Source organism: Dipteris shenzhenensis, chromosome 29 (genome assembly GCF_047967505.1).
Source record: "Dipteris shenzhenensis isolate YYH24624 ecotype China chromosome 29, Dip_SZ_1.0, whole genome shotgun sequence".
Lineage (NCBI taxonomy): Eukaryota > Viridiplantae > Streptophyta > Polypodiopsida > Gleicheniales > Dipteridaceae > Dipteris > Dipteris shenzhenensis.
Window position 1 is genome coordinate 17,538,195 of NC_141624.1, and position 7,243 is coordinate 17,545,437.

The 7,243-nt window shown below is 40.4% G+C and overlaps 1 pseudogene; it reads right to left on the reverse strand.

The window, feature by feature from the left end:
• Positions 1–3,723: 3,723 nt before the first annotated feature.
• On the reverse strand, positions 3,724–5,175 carry LOC147882512 (GDSL esterase/lipase At4g10955-like; annotated as a pseudogene).
• Positions 5,176–7,243: the final 2,068 nt, after the last annotated feature.

Consider the following 7,243-nt stretch of genomic DNA (forward strand, 5'->3'; position numbering starts at 1 on the left):
TTTTTACGGATGTGCATGACACTAGAGCAAAAATAGTATTTAATGCTTGATCGACCATGCAAAGGATAACTTGGCATGTCCATCTGATGAGTACTTGATCGGATAACTTCTCCCACCAATAAATTAAGTACTAATTAAAAATTATAATAAATGAGTAGATTATTAAAAAGAGACTAATATTTATGTAATTGTTGCTACTACAGCTTGCTTGCGAAGGACTCTCACAAAGGAGATGGCTATAGATTTTGTTCCAGGGATGGATGTGATTTTATGTAGCAAAAGAGAAGTAGTTGCATTTGCTACAATCCATGATAGTGATCCCAATTCAGTTTGCCACTTTCGAAGACTTGGCGAAGATAAGGTGGCAGTTATTGTATCAAAGATTCTTAGCGCACATGTTGAGCTAAAGTATAAATGTGGAGATATGGAAACACTTGGAGATGTTATGCCCTACAATACATCCAACAAATCATTTATAGCATGGGACAAAGATGAGGCTTATGCAATAGACATTATCAAGAATACAAAGTGCACCACCTTGGATTTTACTATAGGGGACATTTTACAAATGAGATCATTTGCAAATAAGACTGTAGCAGAAGGTGAAGTATTGGGATTTGAACAAGTGGAGCAATGGTCATTTGCACAGATGAGGATTCTAAAAGTCACTGATGATGGTATGGTTGATAACATAACATCCTTATGTGATTCCTACTATGAGGTAGGCAAGAATATGAGATGGAGCATGCAATTTTTAAACATGAGAAAGAGGCACGTGGTTTTCAATGATAAAGACAAGGTATACTACAATATCAAAGGACCTAAAAAGCGTGCCCATGTGCCAGGCTCTAGCACTTCAAATGTGGATGATTTCAATATACTCAATTATAGAAGTGACATCTTATCTGGAGTGGATGAGTTCATTGGTTCCGAGAAACAAAATGATTTTAGAAGCGAAGCCTTATCTGGGGTGGATGAATTCTTGCATAGTGAGAAGGGCAAAGGTTTCAATAGCGATGTCTTGTCAAGTGTGAATGAGTTCATGCATATTAACAAACCTGGTGTCAATCAAGCTTGTGGATTTGTGAAAGCCATGCAAGATGTCCCAATCAGTGATGTTCTCTCAGGAGTGGAAGAGTTTCAAGGTTCTCAATACTCTCGTAGAATATTGAATTCATTGAATGGTCCTAAGAGTATGTTATGAGAGGTCTAACTGTGAAATAGAAGGATTAAAAGCATATATTACATACAAAGAGGAAATGCTCCGGAGATATCCTGATTCGAAGCCTACTTGGAGAGAACACACTACCACTGTAATTAACAAGACACGAAATTTAATAAAGGACATTGAGAGAATGCGAGGCTCAAAGGATGTCAAGGAAGAATGCAATATGTTTTGGCCAAATGTTCATAACGATTTGCGCCCAGCTCCAGTCTTTGAAAATGAATTTGTATCATTACTCCCACGTTCATATTGTGGACCGAAGAAGAGAGAGTTTATGCCACAAGTAGATATAGAGGTCGATTGTTTTGTTGTGGTTCGGCCATCGGATGATGAATATGAGAATGTGAAGTTTTGGGTTGCAAAAGTAGTTGATGTGCAAAGAGATGACCAAGGAAGAGCTACAACATTTACAACGGTATGGTATTAGCCAAAGGGCAGGAAGGAGAATATGGATAACAACACATTGTATACTAATTGTATATAATGAAGGAGTGGGTTCCAAATGATGAAGCAGTCTCTCAAGTTTCGACGGAGACAATCATAGTGTCTTGGCATTCAAGGGCAAAGAAATCAAAGAAGCGCATCGGATATGAGGTAGAAGGAAAAATAAAAATACAACAACAAACTATTTTGCATATACACGAATTTTTAAGGAGGCTCGCCATGGAGGAAGTAGAAGGAGACAACGCAAATGCAGAATGTCCATGATTAAAGCTTTGTATTGAAGTCCATTGAAGGATTTTATTTGGGTACTAGGCAAGAAGCCAATCCAAGACAGTTATAATCAGAGTCATCACCTCCTATGTCAAATGAGAGTCAAAATATGCACTGGATGTCATCCAAGGGTCAAGGCTTGCCAAGACAATAGGGAGTTAATTGAGATGGCACCTGGCAAGGGACTATCACATTGAGCAATAAGACAATGGGGAGTCAATGCCCCCAAGGGGCAAGGCTTAGCAAGATAACTTGTGGGAGTTAATGTAGATGGCACCTGTATTTTGCACTGGATGTCACCCAAGGGTCAAGGCTTGGCAAGACAATAGGGAGTTAATGCAGATGGCACCTGGCAAGGGACTATCGCATTGAGTAATAAGACAATGGGGAGTCAATGTACCCAAGGGGCAAGGCTTGGCAAGACAAGTGGGAGTCAAATTATGCAGATGGCACCTGGCAAGGGACTATCATGACATTGAGCAATAAGACAATGGGGAGTCAAATTATGCAGATGGCACGAATTGAGACTCTTTAAGAGCAACAATTTAAATTGTAAACATATGTTCAATCTATATCATTTTGGATATAAAGACTCTAGCTGAGAGCAACGTCTCTCAATGTAATCATATAATAATAGCTATAATTGCTATTATACCTCTTTGGTTTAATACAAAACTTGGGTCTTATGGCATTATGTCTTTTTTCTATTTATTAAAAGTTTTAAAAATTTTGTGCATATTGCGAGTGACAATGTTATTTTCATGAAATATTTAAGTCTCCTTTCATGGATTTATAAATTTATCACGTCAAGGAAAAACGTCAAGGAAAAATATTAAAAATAATTAAATTAACAAATAACTTAGATATATCTAGAATTTCTAATATAGGATTATTTCAAATTCTTGCATGTTGGTGCAAAAGTATAGATTGAAAAAATAATATTTTTATGTGAATATGATAGTGCCACAAAGTGAACTTTTGATTTGGGAAGAATATTTTCAGAAAGTAAAATTTTGATTTGGGAAGGATATTTTCACAAAGTAAAGTTTTCATTTGGGAAGGATTTTTGGGCTTCGTAAAAAAACAACACAAAAAGTCCAAAATTAATGAAATAGGTGTTCAAGAGACCACACCATACTATCCTTCCTTATATGAGAATGAAGATGGTAACATCCCAACTGATGTTGTACTCAAGCATAGGGAGAAGGAAAGGATCGGTGGAGGCCATAATCACAGCAAGCCGACGGTCTGCGCCAAAGAGAAGAGTGATACATTGTTGAAAGAAGATCTTGTAGCTCAACATGACGTAAACTGATATATATCAAGGAGTTTGAAGGGGCTGATTGAGTCGGATGGATAGGTTCTGGGGAAACATTGCACCTCCTTCATAAATACCTTTACAGTTAGCTCAAAACACTTTGCAAACTGTCATTAGACACAAAGGCCTATAACTTTCAGTAGAGACATGATATCAAATATTCAACTATTTTCTAAAAACCCCATAATATCGCATATACAAATAACTCTCACCCCATACCAAGGTATTTATCATTCATACACATGGTATTTACAATGATCTATTCCACTCATCCTCTCAATCCCATACAATATATTAGAAAATAGAAATAAGTGAGAGCCGCTAGACTATCACTTGATACTCAAACTCTTATCAAACATAGAAGAAAATAATACCAATGCCAAATAAAAAATATCAATTTTTAGCGTAAGAGTGTAGATTAGGCCTATGTAGTGAATGAGTACTAAGGGTTGCCTAGTATCTTTTGAGAGGTCTTTAGCTTGTGAAATGTCCCCTTTGAGCAAAGTCGAGCAGTCAATGATAATTGTCCAAAAATACAAGCTACTAACTTAGTACTAAGGATCTCTACGGGTCATGCAATCTCCTGTAGGGTCAAACACCATCTTCAAGGGCTGCAGCTTTACGTCCGGATCGTACCATTGCTTTAGCCCATGAGACGGCATCAACGTTGATGGCTTTTCGTTGTCTTTATATGGCTTTTCGTTGACATAAAGACGGGCGGAGGGAATGAGATGATCAGGCTTGGCTCCAGCCCCACATATGAAAGAGCGGAGAACTGCTCTGATAGATTGCGGCGTGGAGGATAAGGCGAAGCCGAACCAACGCCCCTTCAGATTTGGCAGATGACGATGAGCTTCAAAGTAACGGATGTACGGGGTCGTGAACGTTAAGGTAGAGGACGGGAAGCCATGGCATGATCGCTTGGAAGCTATCACAGTCCTGGTTTCTCGTCTGCTCGTCTTGCAGGACGTGGGCGAGAGTGTTGACAACCAGATTGTGGACGACATGCGCTGCGGTTGTAATCTCGTCCGAAATGTGCATTGTTGCGGTGGGGATAGAGGGGTGTGGAGGATTGAAGAGATGGGCTTCAAGAAAGCACCCCTCTTCAGCAAGCTTCCTGCCCACCAGCAAGCCGAGTGCTGCTCCTTGGGAGTGCCCCGCCAAGCATACAGACTGCGGGCCATGGTGAGCCACTTGCTGCCTCACGATGTCTAGAGCCAGATCAAATTGTTTGTGGGAGCGAAGATCATGGAGTAAGATGTGGATGTCAGCATCGAGATCGACCTTTTGAAACAGGGTACCACGGAAGGCAACAACAATCTGTGGAGCGCCCAGATGGCCAAGGTTGTAGTTTAAACGCGAATGGAACACAGCTCCGAAGACGGTACTGCTGCCAATATTCTCCACAAGTTGCACCAAGTCGTAGTGGAAAGTGTGCCACCTAAGGGGAGTGGAAGAGGAGGTGCTGGGAGGGGGGTTGGAAGCGCATTTCCATAAGCCAGAGGCTCGATCTTTCTCCATACGGTAGACGAATTCGACAAGCGAAGCCATGATGGTTCGTCTATGGTGAGGGTCCTGCCTACAAGAGAAGCTTAGTGAGCTACAAAGAAGCAATGGGATCAAGAGAACGAAGACACAGAGATCAACAAGACACTCTCTCTCTGTGCCTCTCTTTTCTCTCGCACATACACACACAGAGACCTTCCCTGAAGCTCAGCTGCATGCTTGGCTTCTCCTTCCAACAGCAGACTACCGTGGATAATCTCAACAGACTACGACGAAACAACATGATCAACAAAGAGGTGGGTTTCAGAGGCACCTACCATAGAGCAAGAGAACCATAGTCGAAATGGCTCAGCCCTAAACGATTGAGGACGTCGTCGTCGTCTTTGGAAGCTCCCTGCAGGGAGGACTCCATAGCCAAAAATGGATGGATATGACGATAGGATGGTCAATAAAGAACTATATATTATTACTGAAATAAAGATTAGATGTGGAGAAGTCATAAATGTATTGGGTTGAAGTGGGACTGAGGATGTCCCTGCACGTTGTTTCAAGGGAAGAAGACAACATCCTAATGGTATTGTGATGCAAGACTTTGATATTTTCATTTGCTATTTGTATTGCTTTTATGCAGGTTTGATAATATATTGAGGATGAGGTGGTAGCCTAGTTGCTATCACTTTATTTTCACCTTCTAAGATATTGTAAGGGATTGAGAGAATGAGTGGAATGAATCATTGTAAATACCATGTGTATGAATGATAAATACCTTGGTATGGGGTGCGAGTTATTTGATATTATGAAGTTTTTAAAAAATAGGAAGAGTGAGTCATATGAGGAGGTGGGGGATCATGACCATGAAGAGACCAAGGGAGTCCCTCCCCTTGCGGCTCTCAATGCCGTCCCTTCCACACGCTCCTCCACTTGCCCCTCTCCCTTCTCCATCTTAAGCAATGTGTCTACAAAAAGCCTTGTTGACATAGCCCATAGTGATAGAAGAAGATGGGCATCAAACACCTGAAATGCAAAGGCCATCAATTGAGCAAACCCAAATTAGAATGAGAAGAGGCTCTACCCCTCCTGCTACAATCATGGAGCATGATAGTCATAGGCTAGAGTATATTTATGAGTGGGTGGTTGGTCGAAGGAGACCTGGCTCTTCTAGTGTATAAGAACATGAAAGTCTATGCAAAGAGTCTATTGTACATTATGATAATTGGGATATTAGAAGAACATGCCATGTAGTGTAGTGACATGCTTTGGATTTATTACTGAAATAAAGATTAGATGTGGAGAAGTCATAAATGTATTGGGTTGAAGTGGGACTGAGGATGTCCCTACACGTTGTTTCAAGGGAAGAAGATAACATCCTAATGGTATTGTGACGTAAGACTTTGATATTTTCATTTGCTATTTGTATTGCTTTTATGCAGGTTTGATAATATTGTGAGGATGAGGCGGTAGCCTAGTGGCTATCACTTTATTTTCATCTTCTAAGATATTGTAAGGGATTGAGAGAATGAGTGGAATGAATCATTGTAAATACCATGTGTATGAATGATAAATACCTTGGTATGGGGTGAGAGTTATTTGATATTATGAAGTTTTTTAAAAATAGGAAGAGTGAGTCATATGAGGAGGTGGGGGATCATGACCATGAAGAGACCAAGGGAGTATCTTAGACTTGGGATATGGGTCTTGATATATGTGAAAAAATGAGGCCAAGGGTTGTCGCACAAAATTGAGAGTGCGTAACCGCCTAGCCCACATGGGAGACTTTTCCACACACACCATGCATGTGAGAGGATGCATTTATTTGCTAATATAGTTCACTTATATAGGACCAAGAGACCCAAAAAAAGTCAAGATGCCAAACATTGTAACAAAAGTCATAAAGATTGACAAGGTGCCACCTATGTTCATAAGACTAGCAAGGAAAGCCAACCCTTATCCTTGACCTTAACAATGTATTAATGAACACATTTAACTCTAGAAAGGCCAACCATCCCCTTGATTTTGGCTTAGATGCTATAGAGTGTATCAGTGACGGTTTGGTAAAGCACTGTCTATGAAAAGACGCATAGCAGTTCTTGGCTATAGTAGCAAGTACATATGCAAATGTGCTTATTTGGAGCACTGCAAAGCTTGCGAATGTAGAGCATAAACTAGATAAATGCTTTGCAACAATAACAACAGGTTTGTTGGATGGGTGGATGGCATAGGAAAGTTGTCTGGCTACTGATTTCAAATTTCCATCAGGGAAACTCGTATTTTTAAAGCATCTTAGACATTTTTGGAAGTTGTACTTGCAGTTCAATAGCACCAACACCTTGTCTGTGGATGATTCTACATATGAGTGTAGTGAGAATCCCCTTGGCATGTATGTGATAGTCCCAAGGATGGAGGACCAATCTCCCACAGAGCTATGGGGTTTCATGATGAGTCACGCCGGGCCATGGTTGCATAAGTGATTGCTATCAATT